The 17734-nt window shown below is 34.6% G+C and overlaps 1 protein-coding gene across 1 annotated transcript in view; it reads right to left on the reverse strand.

Annotated features, from left to right (window-relative positions):
• ppfibp1b (PPFIA binding protein 1b) overlaps window positions 1–17734 on the reverse strand; it is a 71548-nt gene that overhangs the window by 52353 nt on the left and 1461 nt on the right. The window lies entirely within an intron of this gene.

The raw sequence follows: 17734 nt of genomic DNA on the forward strand, positions 1-17734 counted from the left end.
CCCAATATAATCACAGAAAATGGTAAATATCACAATGTACTTTTTTCCCCAATATCGTGTGCAGCCTTATTATGAAGTTCAAGAATGCTTTTGTGTGCACATAAAGCAAAAATAACGACTTGATGTATACCTCAAAATGCATCTTCATTTCAAACAGAAGAAGTCAAGCGTGAAAAAATTGATTCACTTCAATGTTTGAATACTGTAAATTAGTGCACAGTGCTCATAAACATGCACCCTATACTGGACACTGAGAAAAAGAAACTGTTAAATCATTATTTTTGTTTTATGTGTGCACAGAAGTATTCTAGTAGCTTTATAATATTCAACTGAACCACTGAAGTCAAATGGTTTTGAAGATGTTTTTTGGTGCCTTTCTGGATGTTGATTGAGTCTGGACTATTACTGTCTATGGAGGTTGAGGGAGCTCTCAGATTTCACCTAAAATATCTTGATTTTTGTAACAAAGATAAACGAAGTTTTCAGAGTGTTGGAACAACATAACCATGAATAATTAATAACAAAATGTTCATTTTGGGGTGAACTAACTCTTTAAAAACACAAGAAATCTGTTTATTTGTCTTGAGATTTCTGTTTCTCCAGATCTCCACAAAGTCTGTTCAAAAAAAACACATCACAATTTTAAAAAAAAAAAAAAAAAGACATTAAAATAGTAAAAACACATGAACTGAGCCATTAAATCCTAGGTCACACGGCAAAGTTTGAGCATCTGTAAAACCAATGAGGTTTGTTCTTGCTCATGAAGCAGGTTGAGCTTTTGTTTACGCTTGCTGATCAATGTGAATAAAAAAACACCTACAATAAATCTGTTTGTCATAATCTTCATATAACATTGATTAAGCTACTTGAGTCACGGTGTACTTATTTTTTATCTCTTTATAGATATTTAGAGTGTTGGTGAGCAGAATTGTATAAAGGAAGAACACAATCAATCAGAGATATGAAAATGGAAAAAGGCCTTATGGGTTGAGATTTTTATTTTGGGGAGAACTTTAGGATAGCATAAACTAAAAGGTTGTGAATATGAGCATGAGAGTGTGAATAATAAAGAAAAAAAAAAAACCTAATGGCCTCGCAAATGCATCAGTCGGGCACCTAAGGGCATCGTGTGCATGAACTTTATCCACTCCTCACTCTGTTTGAGCTGTATTAGCTACTACTCCTCTCTGAAGCGCTCTGACTGACTGACAGAAAAACCTCTGCTGGCACATGCTGGAGAAAAATAGCAGCCTTCGGGTCATTCATCTCAACAGAAATAAAAGCATTTATGGCAGGCGAGCCGTGTAAGCCAGCAAACATCGCCTCAAGTGAAGCTAAAACAAGCATAGAGGCATGCTGGAGAGAGTCATGGGAAAGACACTGTTAATGGACTCATATGCACATGTTCATCTGATAAATAAATATGCATGACAAGCTTTCTAGTAAATCCTAATTGTAAATATATAAATCAAGAATGAAGCCTTAAAGTGTTTAAATAACATTTAATTAACGTTGGAAATTAGATGTATTCTTTAAGCAAAAAAATGTGTGTACACCAAATATAGGATGTTGGCTGAAAAATATAGCTACAAACTAGGCTTGGGACGATAACAGTTTTCAAGGTATACTATGGTTTGGAAAAGTCAAGGTTTTTAAAACCTCCAAAATTTTCTGTAACACCATTACTTAGGTATGTGTAAGATTTTTATTTGCATTTTTTGTTTTGTTTTTTAGGACAACAGTATCTTCAGCAGAAATGTTTTTTTCCAAAAATGCCATTATTAATTTGTAAAGAAATCAGTGTTTTTGAAACTAATGAAGACAGGAGCAGTCAATGATTTATTTGAATTATTTAGGCCTGACTTGTTTACTGCTCCAAAATATTATAAATCTATCAAAAAATTATTTTTCAAAGGGGAAGAATTTTTTTTTGTTTTTTATCTGTGGAAATCTGCGGAATTCTGAGCGCAGAATTTTGATGCACTTTTCCTTCTTCGTTTACAAATATCAGTATATATTGTGGATGGTTTTCTTGTGATAGATTGCTAATAACATGATCTATCATTATTGGGGCAAAAATATATCGTATTACTGTACTACTGTACTACTTATTAGGGTTGGGAGGAGGTCGACCAATTTGGCATCGTATGATGTCTAATGTGAAGCATCACGATGGACGATGGCATTGTTGTCATGTGTAAAGCGGGTGGGGGAGGGCACTTGGGATGTCTGAATATCTGAGGTACATCCTTGATAAACTGTCCGACGTGCACTGCTCACTGGAGCTCTGACGAGCGCATGACGTCTTTCAGCAGACGGAGGGCTGTTCAGAAATGCTAGGTAAAACACAGTGTAGAAACGCCATTTAAAATCAAGACGTATAGTGTAAACAGGGCATAACTGTGTATTTTTCGCGAGCGGGTTTGCGATGGGAGTGGGGCGGAGGATCGGCGATGCCGGCTCAGCATCGTGTTGTTTATGGCCATCGGCGATGACGATGGCATGTCTATCGGCCCAACCCTACTACTTATTTCACTTTTATCTTTGCTCTAACTTATTTATTTATTATTCTTGCACTTTCTTTGATTCAGTCCTCTACAAGATTACTGCAATCAATCTAAGTTAAAGATTTTTAATAGAATCTATTCAAGTCATCTGCTGAAATTGTATTCATATCGCAATATAAATTGCAGCAAAATAAAATATCGCAATGTCAGATTTTCCCAATACCTTGCAGCCCTAGTATGTAGTACGTTTTGTAAGTTAATGTTTTGTCATTTATTCCTACTGTATATCTAATTGCATGTAAAGTTAACTAAATAAATAATAATTTCCATCATATGTGCCCAAACTATAGGGGGCACTTTTTCTCTCTCTCCAGTTAGCTCTGTTTTTCTCAGATAGGTTGTGCTGGTATGTTGTTGTTTTTTACATGAATCTAAAGTCTGGTTTCAGTTGGACGATAAAGGCAGTCAGACATGATTGTGGCATTTGAGCCAAACTCAGAGTTTTAAAATATGTTTGGGTCCCATACAAGTACTAGAGGAACCCAGATGTGCACACGTCTTCAGTCCAGTCTGCAAGTAGAAGGAGGAGGACAGTTCCTGCTTACAACAGCTTTCTTTTCTTGGATATGTCAGAAATAGACAGAGTGGAAACATTACTTTTTTTTCTTCACTGAAATTCACTCTTACATAGTTGTGGCTATACTGGGGCATCACGATGACGCAGACAGTGAATACATCTACAGGACACCCCCTTCTGAGACTGATATATCCTGTCACTATACCAGGCCAAGGCGTCGTCACAAAATATTGATGCATCATAGTTCACATAACCGCACAGGAGCAGAGAACGGGAGCCTGTCTGAATTCAGGGGCGTTCCATATATGCTATCTATAGCTAACAGTAAAATAACAAAAATTCCACACAGCTTAGGTAAATGCACAGATGTGGTTGCAAGTGAATGAAGGACTCGCAGCTCACGAGCACTTGGATGTGTTTTAGCCTTTAGATGATGACTGAGTCTTACTGAACAACAAATAAAGATGTGCAGACAAAACAGCATACATTGCAATGCAGATGGCACTCTTTGAAGTCTTTCAATACATGCAGTTACTGTAAACATTACACCATTTACACTATTTCACTGATGTGTGACTGACACTGCAAGTCTTATTATGAGAGCAGTTACAGGACAAAGCTTAAAACTACAATGCTAAGAAATTTCAAGTCGGTTTATAAATAGAGACCTTAAATTGCTTTAACATTATAAACATTGCACTGTTATTGTACTATAAATAAGATACAACTGTAGATTTTAGTTTTATCTATTTATATATCTTTCATTTTACTTTCTTTTGAAAAGTCTACATAATTTGGCTGTTTTGATGTTTTATATACAATTTTGTTATTATTTTTGTAACTTTTTAAATAATAAAATGGTGAAATGTTAAAAGGAGAAATATCGCAGCAGGCACAAATCAGAAGACGTTAATATTAGGTTAGATTTAGGTTGTGACATCAGGTGACCAAAATTCAATGTCTAGGCAGTGTCTAAGGACAATGTTATTTTGACGTCCAATAACGACGTCAAATGATGTTGATATTTGGTTGGTTTTAGGTTGTGTTGGAAAGTGACCAAAATCCAACGTTGTGACAACATCTTAAACATCATATTGATGTCAAATACTGACATTTGTCAGGTATGGCAACCAAAATCCAACAACTGATAGATGCCATAATGGTAACATCCACACAACATCAAGCTGTAACATCATTAGATGTTGATATTTGGCTGATTTTAGGTTGGACATTGACATAGGCCTGATGTTGGGTTCTGACGTCAACCCAATTTTCATTTCCAAACAAATGCAATGTCCGCATGACGTTGGGGTACAATGTCAATCTGAGGTCATGTTGACATCCTGTGCCTGCTGGGATGTGTTCAATTAGTAGCATTTTTATTCGTTTTTCTTTATTTAAGTTAACATTAACTGATTTCAATAAACAAAGGGTATAGTAACCCTGTTTGTGTCAACAACAACAAAAATAATCGTGGAGAATGCAGTTCAAACTTTCAAAAACTAGGATATCTAATTTTAAGTATAATTCAATGGTAAAATTATATGGTATAATTTTATTTGGCTCATTTTTATAAAATAGGATATTATTGCAATAGTCAATTTGTCTGTCAATTACTGACATGGTTTATAAACAGTTACAGATAGATATCCCTAACGTCCAGTGTGACTACTTAGCCTGGTCTACTTGTTCCCATAAAACAAAATCATTCAAGCTTTTTATGTTAATGGAGGTTGACAAAGCACAGTTGCTTCTGATAGTGATGTTCAAGTCCTGTAATCTTAGTCTCAGTCCAAATCACAGGTGAGGATGAAGGAAAGGAAAGTCATGTAAGAGCAGCTCTTGTTCTTCTGTGGCGACGTGGAATGTGTGAATCACTTCTTTACAAACACAGCTGTGTCTAAACTACATTCAGCTCTGCTTTTCAAATCACTTAATTACATCAATTCATTTTCTTAAAAAAAAGCTAATGATATACTTTGTACTTGAAATATTTTACAACTCGAAACATCGCTGTTTATGAATATTAAGTCATCTCAGACACATGCAAATGCTGCTAGTAACCGATCCCTTGGGCTATGAAAATATTGTCTTCTAGTTGTGAAGTAACGATAACTAATATGCTCCATAACTAACGTTACGCACAACTTTATTTTTTAAAAATATTTCTGTAAAGTATGTTTAGCCAAAACAAAACGATTATTATCTAATTACGAGAAAGTTTCGCCACTCGAGCAAGTTTGAAAGCGAAGTAAAGTAAATCACAAAGAGCAAAATATTTATCAGTTATCTGAAAAGTTATTTACACTGAGATTACTTACCAAATCTGGACCGCCGTCAAAAGTATAGAAATATAAATCCGTACACTTTCAATCTTTTTACGAGGTTTGCTCTTTCCGTAGTTGGTGTTCCCACCTCGCCAGCGCCATGTCGACAATGAAAGTGGGAATGTGGGACGTCACGGGCAGGGAATATCCTACTACGGCGAAGGCTTGCTTCTTAATATTCAAAAGCAGTGTGCTCGCCATTGGATGGTTGTTGAAAAACTCAATTAATATTCATTACTAAGATTTTTGCCACAGAAAGGGTCCCACTTTGCGTCACAGCAACCTAATTAATATTTACAAATGAGCCTTTACCATAGTAACACTAGCAACAAAATTAAAGGTTATATGTGACTGGATGACAAAACCAGTGTTAAGTTGCAGGGGTATATTGTTGAAATCGCCAAAATATATTGTAACCTACAGGTCAATATTATGATTCTTCCAAATATGTTCAATGATATTTGTAATTTCACTCGTTAATTTTCCTTCGGCTTAGTGACTTATTTATCAGGGGTCTCCACAGCGGAATGAACTGCCAACTATTCCTGCATATGTTTTACACAGCAGATGCGCTTCCATCCACAACCCAGTACTGGGAAACACCATACACTCTACATTCATACACTCTCATACACTACGGCCAATTTTGTTTACCTAATTCACTTATACCGATGTCTTTAGACTGTGGGGGAAACTGGAATACGGGGAGAACATGCAAACTCACACAGAAATGCACCTGGTCAAGCAGGGACTCGAACCAGAGACCTTCTTGCTGTGAGGCGCTAATCACTGAGCCACCATGTTGCCTCAATTTGTAAAGTACCTACTGTAAATATGTCAAAACAATTATTTCATAATGTGTATAAGGACTTAATTTGGACAAATTTTAAAGTGATTTTCTCAGTATTTAGATTCTTTAAACACACAGATTTCAGACTTTCAAACAGCTTATACAAGTCAAATATCGTCCTTTCCTAACAAACCATAAATCGATGGAAAGAATTTATTGGGCTTTCAGATGATTAATAAATCTCAGTTTCCAAAAACTAACATTTAAAACTAACCTTAAAATAGTGAAATGTGTCAAAAACAAACTTTTGACCACTTTAAAAGTCTACTAATATTTATATGTATCTACTAATATTTGCTGTTTTATGTGAGGGTTAACTTGAAGTAAATACATGAGTAATACAATGAAACCAACATTCATTCATTCATATTCTTCGGCTCAGTCCCTTTCTTATCAGGGTTCGCCACAGCAGATGAACCACCAACTCTTCCAGCAAATATTTTACACTGCGGATGCCCTTCCAGCCACAACCCAGTACTGGAAAACAGCCGTACGCATTCATTCACACATACACTACAGACAATTTACTTTATTCCGTTCACCTATAACGCATGTGTTGGACTGTGGGGGAAATTGGAGCACCCGGAAGAAACGCACGCAAACACGGGGAGAACATGCAAACTCCATATGTTTTACACAGCAGATGCCCTTCCAACCACAACCTAGTACTGGGAAACACCCATACACTCTAACTTCACACACTCTCATACACTACGGCCAATTTTGTTTACCTAATTCACTTATACCGATGTCTTTAGACTGTGGGGGAAACTGGAATTCGGGGAGAACATGCAAACTCCACACAGGAATACAACCGGCCCAGCTGGGACTCGAACCAACAACCTTCTTGTTGTGAGGCGACAGTGCTATCCACTGAGCCATAGTACTGCCCCTAAAAACCAATATACAATGGCCAATTATAACAGGCAACTCACCAAAAATATGAAACAAATAATAATTAAAAAAATTGGCCTTATATTAAATAACGTTACTCACTAGTTGACCAGTAAATGTAGATTATTGTTTCTAACAATCCCTGAGAACATCATTGATATTAGTGTAAAAATATTGCAAAAAATATAGCAAACATTTATAGAAATGTTAACTGATTTGCAGCAATGTGAACTTTAAACTTGAGCAGCTCATGATAAAAATGTTTTCAGTTTCTTGGAGTGGCTGTGAGTTTGAGTTGTTTATGAAAGTAGAGGCGTATTTTAGACAAGAAGTAGCTACTTTTTTTGTAATTGTACTGTTGTTAATAACAACTACAACAACATGCTATTACTGTTGTTATTATTATTTGAACTAAAATGATTAATTAATAAAAAACATTTCAGTATTATCAGTTCAAAACCATGATAGTATTATTTCTTTATTCTTTAATAAGGAGAAGAGGATATAATTTAAGAAAAACGCATAGATTAATGGTCTTAACAATATTTATGACCTGCAGGTTTTTTTTTAAACATTTAATTTAACTACTGGAAATCAAATAACCATGAATTCACATATAACAATATCAGAAGCAGAATGTCATATGATTGTCTCAGTTTATACACTCCACGTTTATAACTCAACTGAAATATACAGGCCTATAATGTAAACTTCTCATCTTGAAGGCGTAACAGTGCCATCAACAATCAATCCTGCGCCATCAGCCATGACCTCATTCATGCAGAAAGTCAACAGACACAGAGCTTTACAGCACTTCATGGCCTTAAGGGATCTCTCCATCTTCACAGTGTTGGGATCACACTCCAGCATATCTCTGATCCATTCGTCATTCAGCGCACCTTCAATGAACTCATCTTGACTGATGATGGCTATAGAGACAGAAAAAAAACAATGACATGAGCACGCTCATATGGCAAGTCACTGTAATGTTTCATCTATAAAACGTACTAATTGCTTTTACAAGTAGCTAATTATTTTATAGATACTAGCATTTACTCATTAGATACAAACTCTTTAGTACTTATTAAGGTGGTCGAGAGAGCTCAAATCTGCTGCAAGCAATAAAACACTAACTAAGAAAACATCTTCATTAATTTGACAACCCAAAAATCTCACAACTCATGTAAATACAGAAATGTTGGAAATATTGCAGACCCCAAAAAAATATTGAGGGACCCCAAAAGTTGACGAACAAAGCCGCTTCCTGTTTAGGGATGTAGTTAAATGATGTAGGCGATCTAAAGCGCAATGGCGCAAACGCAATAAGTGCGTGTCTGAATCCACTTTCGCTATTTTAACAACAGAAAAATACGCTCTGCACCCAGTGCATGGTCTAACAGGGTTGTGCTTAGTCTCTTAATGAGTTATGGGTGTTTTGAGCATATAGCTTGTATTAAACCAATCAGAGTCTCATCTCCTATTCCCTTTAAGAGTCAGCATTTGCTATTTACGGTGTACTTAGAAAGTGGAAAAACTGAACGCTTCACTAGCGAGAAAACAGTTAAACAGACCATCTCCAGCACGAAGATAAAGAATGAGCCTCCTCCATTCGGCCTCTTTACTTTCTCTTTTTCGTGAAACGGCGTTGTACGCACTCCATAAAGACATTCATTAGTCTACATATTTAATTTCGTTTGTTAAGCACAAATATCTGTTTCAAAACTATTTCTAAATTCAGTTCTAATTTCCAGCAAATGAATAAATGAACAATAATAACGAAGTGTGGTCAAACTGAGTTATGTCCAAACACACGTCCTATCTTATGACCCATAAGGTGATGCATAAATCTCCAAAACCCGACAGGTGGACAAATCTAAACTTGTTTTATTAAAACAAACATAATATGCATATAATACATAATAAATAATAATAACATTATACAAATGCAAATTGTCATGAATAAACTGAAAAAAGACCCTGAGAAGGAGGTAGTGGTTTTATATTTATGTAGAAAATTATATTTTTGTAATACGTTAATGCATTATTTATTATATATGTAAAGATATTTGTGTATTGCTGTACATCCTGTGTATATTAAGCAATGTGTAAGCGTTTGGGCCTGCATAGGTGCATAATTAAAGCGCTCAGCCCTGAACTTTAGACCTGCTTTTAGTTGGTCAATGGTTAAGTCTATTTCAGCTTCTCAAAATAGCAACGTACCACCCATGAGTCCACAAAGTGGCGTAAATGGATTTGCTATTGAAACAACGCGCGCGCAAAACATGAAAATTACTGTTGCGCTGGTCTGAAAATAACAACAAATCACGCCATTCATGTTTTGCGCCTGTTGCGCCGGGTGTATAATAGGACCCATTAAGTCAGCAATGTTATCAGAGATCTTAGAGGGGAATACATTTTTTCCCAAAAATGTTTATTAATTTCATTTCACATTTAGGATGAAAATATAAAACAACATGGAACCATGCGATCAGTACATTAAAATAGACAAATAAAGACTCATATCTCTCCGACAACAAGGCAGACTCTAAACAGGAAGCAACCTGGTTCGTCATTTACATTTGACATATACCCTTTGTGGTCTGCATGATTTGCAGTGCGTTTCTTTATTTTCATGTGTTCTGAGAATTTGTGTGTACATGACTCTCACGCTAATGTTGATGTTTTCTCAATTTGTTAGTATTTTTGTTTTTAATGATGCTGATTATTTATTGTTTCTAGTACATATTATCAGCACTGGTTCATATTTATAATAGTATCTAACCAACAAATATCTAAGTACCAGTATCTAATTAATAAGTTAGCATTGTATAAAGACTATAGTATATCTAAAGAATAAGTAGTAGCCTGCGTATGCAAACCAATGTTTTTTACATCCAGCTGTGCAGAAATACATCTGACATAAGCAAAGTCATCTTTCGCTACTTTATTGTTTTTAAAAAGAGAAAACATTTGACTAGTAACTTTTACTCTAAATTCTGGGTCTTATTCTTGAAAGAAAACATGACTAATAATGAAGTGTGAAGCACCAAAAGGGGCCCATATTAAAATTAATTTGAAAACTCTTTTTTCAATTTTTAAATGTACTTTTTTAAAAGAAAGGCTAGAAAAATTGTGATGAAAAAAAATTGTGAATTATTATTATTATTAGTTTTAAATCTGACTGAGGAAAGTTGAGCTAGACAGTTTGTTTTTTGCCTAATAAATTACAACAGGCTATAGTTTTTAATTTAAAACTTTTGTCTAATGATATGATGTAATAATGTGTATTTTAAAAATACATATTTTTCGATTCTAAATATTTAGGAATTTTTTTGGTACATCAAACGGGTTATGATGACCACCCGACAAGCTAATTAAGCTAAAAATAGTGCTTAAAATGTCACCTAAATTTAGTATTTAAATCTCATAATTAAATAGAGAAAATCAGACGAATAACTGCCAAAAGGTTGTTAGGAGGAAAAAAAAAAAAAAGAGAACCACCCTTACACCAGGCTGGCTACAGGCCTGTAATAACTATATCCCTGAACCTACACTGTAAGTACTTGCTAATTAAATTCAATTAAGTGCAACCGCCCTATAGCCCATTTAGAAATCTGATATCAGGCCATGTATATATAATTTAAGCTATATTTGAATATATTTGTAATATTTGAAAAAAACACGTAAATGGCCATTTCTGCAATATTTTAAATACATGATGCATATATGCCATATTTTATATATGTGAAATCCAAACATGGACTTGTATGTCATATGGAACATTCATTTATTGCCATACTGTATATCAGATTCTCTGTGGGAGCTAATACACAAGTGCACTATTTATAGGAAAGATAGTAGTAGCTAAGAAATAAAATAAGTTCCAGTAACGTTTTCTAAAGATTAAATGTTGAAACAGTTTGCCATTGACGGAAATTAATGTAAGGTCTTGCTGGTATTGTTCAGTAGGCCTACATCAAAAGTAATTGAAATCACTTAGGCTTATAATACTACTATAAAGAGCAAAAGATAGCATGTACCATTGTATCTTGTCCAGTCGTACAAAAATCCTGTTGGTGCACTCTTCAGCGGTCAGGGGATCAGGTTTGGTCAGTGATGCTGCAACACTCATCTTGTACACCACGCTGAGATCAGATTAAACTGTGGTTTATGTCGCCCTCTAGCGGAGCAGCCCGGAGCGAAGTAAATAAACTTTACATAAAAACGAGGTAGGTTCGAACTAAGGAAAGGAATAAATGAAGGCATTCATGTCGCTTACCTGCATGATTTCCAGCATTTCTGATCGTGTAATGGCTCCATCTTTGTCTTTGTCGTAAAGTTGAAGGACCAGCGCAATTTCTCCACCGTCGAGCCCTCAATCAACATGCTGATCGCGGTCACATATTCTCTAAAGTCCACCACTCCGTCTGTCAGTGTTCATATCGCAAACATGATGTGATTTATAATTCATCTTGGAATTAAACGCGGTAAGAATCAAAATAAGTACTGGTCAAGTTTACCCTTTTAATTTTGCTCAAAGTGCTTAATAAAGTAACCCATGTGACACAATAGGCCACCAACATTGATCGAGTCCCAATGACAAAAAAAAAACAACAACAAAATAACAAAAAATCGATTGTATATTTAGTGCAGTACACGTTTATGTGGATTAATCGTCTTGCATAGATTGTAATACTCAAAGACGACGTGTCATGGAAATATAAAAAAAATAGATTTTACATACAGCCATACATACACACATACATACATACGTGCATGCATACATATCACCCACACACACACACAATATATACTAAATAACACTTTAAAATATAAGGATATGTCATGTGATTTTGTAAACTAGTAGTATTTTGAAATTGATGAATGCATAATAATCGTGATAGCCGTAAAACCGTGATTATTCCTCGGACTATAATCATACAATTAAAATCTATAATAGTTGCCCCTAAAACAAACATCACTTTTTACAAAATATCAACACTGACAACAAATTCTAAAGGATTGTGTGACACTGAAGACAGGAGTAATGCTGCTAATAATTCAGTTTATCAAAACACAATTACATTTAAAATAATAAAAAAAAAAGAAAATAGTTATCTTAAATGGCAAAAATAGATCACATTTTTACTGTAATTTTAACAAATAAATAGGTAACTTTATTTTGATGGTCCATTTGAGTATTAGTAGACTGCTTAATATCTCCTGATACTGCTCCTTTAACAGACATTTAACTGACTTAAAGATACTTTACAAGTACATTTCAAACCCTACACTAAAACTTACACTAACCCGAACCCTAACCTAACAGTCTACTTATTATCTAATGAGAATTTGTAGATGCAATGTAACTTAAATTCAACAAATGGACCATCAAAATTAAGTGTGACCAATAAATATAGCACAGGTGAGCATAAAATGCTTAACTTTATGAACATTTTTAATTATTTTATCTTAAACATTTTACATTTTCAGATTCAGTAATTCATACACACAGTACTGATAATGTTTTCAAAAATTAAAAATAGCTTATTATAGTCCCAGTCTTAAAAGGAAAAAAAAACAGGACATTTTAAGAAACAAAAGCAACCTGGAGCCTTGCTGAGACAGTAAATTATGTGGAAGTTAAATAACACTGCAAACAGCAGAAGTCATTTATATCTTTGACAAATTTGTTTACCAACCTAAACCAAAATCTAGTGATGGGTAGTTCTTAAATGATTAGAATTGTATGAATAGTTTTTGCAGACAGATAAACAAGGAACAGACAGACAAACCCATCATGAAACAATAACCTGTGTAAAATGTAAAATAAAGCATGAAACAAGAAAATTGTGACATATAAGACATATATGACACAGCCATGGATGTAAAGAGAGAGAAAAAAAAAACGTACAAATCTTCAGAAATTAAACAACACTTCATGGTGTTTTAAAAAAAAAAAGACGTATCCCACATTTTATCAAATTTCGCAGAGTTCCCAGAAGTGGTATATCTAATTCTTTCCAAATGTAAAGTGGAGGTGAGTCCAAGAAGCCAATCAGAAAAAGAGACCAAATTTGGTTGAGAGTCTCCAGAAAATCTGACCAGCCAAAAATTGCTATCATTGTCAGGGAGTAAAACACAATCGAAAATCTTAGCAAAGATCTGAAATATTTCTAACCCAAAAAATCTGAATTTGAACACAGGACCAAAAAGATGTGCTAGGTATCCTCAGCAGCTTTACACTTGCCGCATGTGGGGGAAACTGAGAGATAGAATTTAGTAAGCTTGGTTTTAAACTAGTGAAGTCTGTGTAATTCTTTGTACTAAATAAGGTTGTGTCTAGAATTTACAAAACATGAATAAACGGATAAAAAGCATTGATCATAATCAGTCTCAGAGATTAAAATCCTTAGGTCCCAAGCATTTTAAATGAAGAGAAGAAAAATCTGTTTTGTTTTAAAAGCATTAACAAATAAAGAGGTTAGGCCCCTCACATTTGGAGAGTTTTAAAATAAATCAAATAACTCGACTTCTAAAGATAAAACATCAAAATCTGGAATATTTATACGGACATAGTTTCTGACCAGAAGGTACCTAAAAATAGTTCATTTTGAATTAATCTTTTATTTGACTCGAGAACGATGAGTCCTCTCAGGGTGTAATTCTTTCATTTGCGTACTCGCACGTTGTGCAGGGGGTAGAAGATTAATTCCTTTGAGTCTTCTACCTGGTTTGAGTCGTTTGTTCATCACGTGAAAGACATAAGCCAATGATTTGCAGTCAGAGCCAGAAAAGAATATGATCTGATCATTTCTCAAGTCCTTGGGTTTGAGTCACCTCTTTAAATTCTGTCACATGATGAATGACAACGACTCAAAAACCTGAAGACTCGATAGGTGAACTAATCACGGGCCCTTTACACTCAGACTGTGTGCATTGGTTAAGCATATATGGGACGGCTGTATCATGTGAACGAACAACTCAAACTTGAAGATGTCAGCTGAGCCAATCATAGACAACAGACCCAGGTAAACAATGAATGATTGTTTTCTCTTTCTTATAGCATTCTAATTATGACTGTTTGTAGTTTGATCAACGTTTGGGCTAGTTGTAGATGTGTTTGGAAGCAACTCGTAACATTTTTGTGATATTTTGTTAAATTCAAATAAAGATTTGTTTTTCCAGATTAAAGAATCTAATTAAAGATCTGAGAATCCTTGAGCAAACATGCAGTTGAGGTCAGAATTATTAGCCCCTCTTTGAATTTTCTTTTCTTTTTTAAAATATTTCCCAAATGATGTTTAACAGAGCAAGGACATTTCACAGTATGTCTGATAACATTTTTTCTCCTGGAGAAAGTCTTATTTGTTTTATTTCGGCTAGAATAAAAGCAGTTTTAAATTAGTTTAAAACATTTTAAGGTCAAAATTATTAGCCCCTTTAAGCTAATTTTCTTCCGATAGTCTACAGAACAAACCATTGTTATACAATAACTTGCCTAATTACCCTGCCTAGTTAAACTATTAACCTAGTTCAGTCTTTAAATGTCAATTTAAGCTGTATAGAAGTGTCTTGAAAAATAGATAGTAATATATTTACTGTCATCATGGCAAAGATAAAAAATCAGTTATTAGAATGAGTTATTAAAACTATTATGTTTAGAAATGTGTTGAAAAAATCTCTCCGTTAACATAAATTGGGGAAAAAAATAAACAGGAGGCTAATAATTCATTCATTCATTTGTGTTGTGTTTTATTTTCATTTATATATATTTATTTATTCTTTAATTATGTTAATCATATGATCACTAGTCATTTATATAATTATATATTTTATTGATTATTACTTCATGATTTGATTGGATTATATGTCATTTTATTATGTTTTTATATTACTATTTTCTTATAATAATTATTATTTCCCATGTTGCTATAATCTTATGACTGTGTGGATTCAAGCGACACTTTTTTCCCAGAGTAAGCGATAAGAGAATGTCTCCATTTCAAGGTCTGTATTGTCTCTGGACAATGTTGTGAAGCAGTATTTTCCATTGCTGTTGCTTGTGCTATAACACTTGTTGGATTTATCCTGGTCAGACAAACTCTGAGCATTGAATCATACGCAACTCTTTCTATATCATTTTTACTTTGTCTCCTGCTTCTGGCTTTCTCAGACAACTCCTTGTTGGTAGAGATTAATTCAGTTGAATACAGGTTAACAGGTTTGGGTAATGGGCGGCTCTGCTGGCTTGTTGTCTAGATACCCAGAAAACATTTTCTGACAGGATCTGGCTTTGAGGGCTAGATCTTATTTATCTTGGATGGAGAGTGATCTAACAAAGTGAACGAGACTCAAATGTTGGTAAAATTATCTGAACTATCACTAGTAGAGTCACAAACTTTAAAAACGTTTCTCCATTTGTTGATGTTGTCTGATTTGAGAATTCTTATTATATTGATAGCAGCTCTTGCTCAGCCTGCTATGGATAAAAATGAAAGCCACCCTGGACAACAAACCAGCTGGTTTGTAGTCTGTACGATAAGAGTCTGGAGACTGTATTTGGGCCATTTTGGCAGGAAGTGCATTTCTGAATTAAGAAAAGTGCTCAAATATGGTTTGTTGGTTTAATGCAACATTTATCTGAAAATAGTTTCTGATAGAGTGGAAGAGGAAAATCATTAGGACTGGACTGTTAGTGAGTCAATGACATTTTGATTAACTTCATAGTATATAAAAAAACTTTTTAATGAATACAATAGTTTGATATGAGCGCATCTGAGAAATAGTGGAGAACAGAGGAGCTGCTGTGCAAAAGGACATAAAACAGTTTGTCATGAACGCGATTCATTCATTCATTTATTTTTTTTCAGCTTAGTCCCTTTATTAATCTGGGGTCATCACAGAGGAATAAACCGCCAACTTATCCAGTATATGTTTTACGCAGCGGATGTCCTTCCAGCTGCAACCAATCACTGGGAAACATATACACACTCATTCACACACATACACCCATTTACCCAATCCACCTATACCACGTTTTTGGACTTGTGGGGGAAACCAGAGCACCTAGTCGAAACCCACAGGCTTGAACCAGCGACCTTCTTGCTGTGAGGTGAATGTGCTACCCACTGCGCTACCGTGCAGCCCCTAAACACAAGTCATGCTAAATATTAAAGTATAGTTGTTACATCATGGGTCAGGCTGTTTATTGAAACTCACTGCTGGTCAAAAGTCTTAAATGGTTTTAAAGAAGTCTCTTCTGCTTAACCAATCCTGTATTCATTTCATTCAAAGTACAGCAAAAACAGTACAATGCATCATTACTCCAATAACATGATCCTTCAGAAAGCATTGTAATATTTTGATTTGCAGTTTAATATTTGCAGTTTAAGAAACGTTTATTATTATTATCATTATTATTATCATCATCAATATGTTTTAACAGTTGAGAAATTTTAAAGAATGGAATGATTTAAAGATCAGCTAAAACGCCTTTGTAACCATTCAAAAGCTTGGAGTGACTATAACATTTTAGTTAAGAAATTATTACTTTAAATAAAAAATAATGAAATATTAATAATCATTTATTAATAAAAAATAATAACAAAATAAAATAAAAATCACAGGAATAAATTAGATTTTAAAATCTATTTAAATAGAAGGGAGTTATTTTAAATAGTACTAATTTTTCAAAGTGGCACAGATTTCTCTGTTTTGGATCAAATACATTCAGGCTTGTGAGCTGAAGGGACACAGTAAAGTAACAATTGTAATGGGTTAATTAAAATACCTCAGTGAACTTACTGTTTTTGTTTTAGACTGTAATGTTTCAGTGTTGAGTGATTTTTACCATGTATGCTGGGCTTTTCTGTAGTAATTAACTATATTTGCTTTTATAGCTTTTGATTTGAACATGGTTTCAAACATTTGGCAGGAGGTAAAAAGATCAAACTAAAACAAATACAGATTTTTTTTTATCCCCCCCCAAAAAATACTTAGATGTATACTGTATGTTGCAATGTAGCCAGAAAATAGAGATATCATATTCTGGCCATATCACCCAGCCCAAAAATCCATTCCAATGGATCCCAACACCCTCTAAGTGAAGACCCTTTATACTCCCATACAACCACAGCGGCACCTAGTCTTTAGTGGTAATAACTACTTTCTAGAAAGAAAAGAGGCCACCCAAAACCAATTTTTGGAGAGGAAATGGTATCTGGTAAAGGCTGTTTTTTTGCATTTGTCCAGACAGCAAACAAAGCAGACTGCAGTTCAAACCCCAGCATTCCAGTGCACTGAAACAGATCGCTATACCACAGCATGACGTGATTGGTAGATGTCCGAGCGGATTGTTGAATGAAAGTCTTTCTGCTTCAGGCTTGTACAGAAACAAAAGGTTGGCTATACTGCAGAATCACGACTGTAAACAAACGTTCAAGCCATTTTTCAGGCAAACTGCAATATGCTAAACAAAAGAGCTCTGTGCACCAACGGCGGAATCACAAATTAATTAATGACTAGCATTACAGCCATTGACATTTTCAAACAAAGATGTGATTACATAATTGTTTCC

This window comes from Danio aesculapii, chromosome 18, assembly GCF_903798145.1.
Source record: "Danio aesculapii chromosome 18, fDanAes4.1, whole genome shotgun sequence".
NCBI classification, from domain to species: Eukaryota; Metazoa; Chordata; class Actinopteri; order Cypriniformes; family Danionidae; genus Danio; species Danio aesculapii.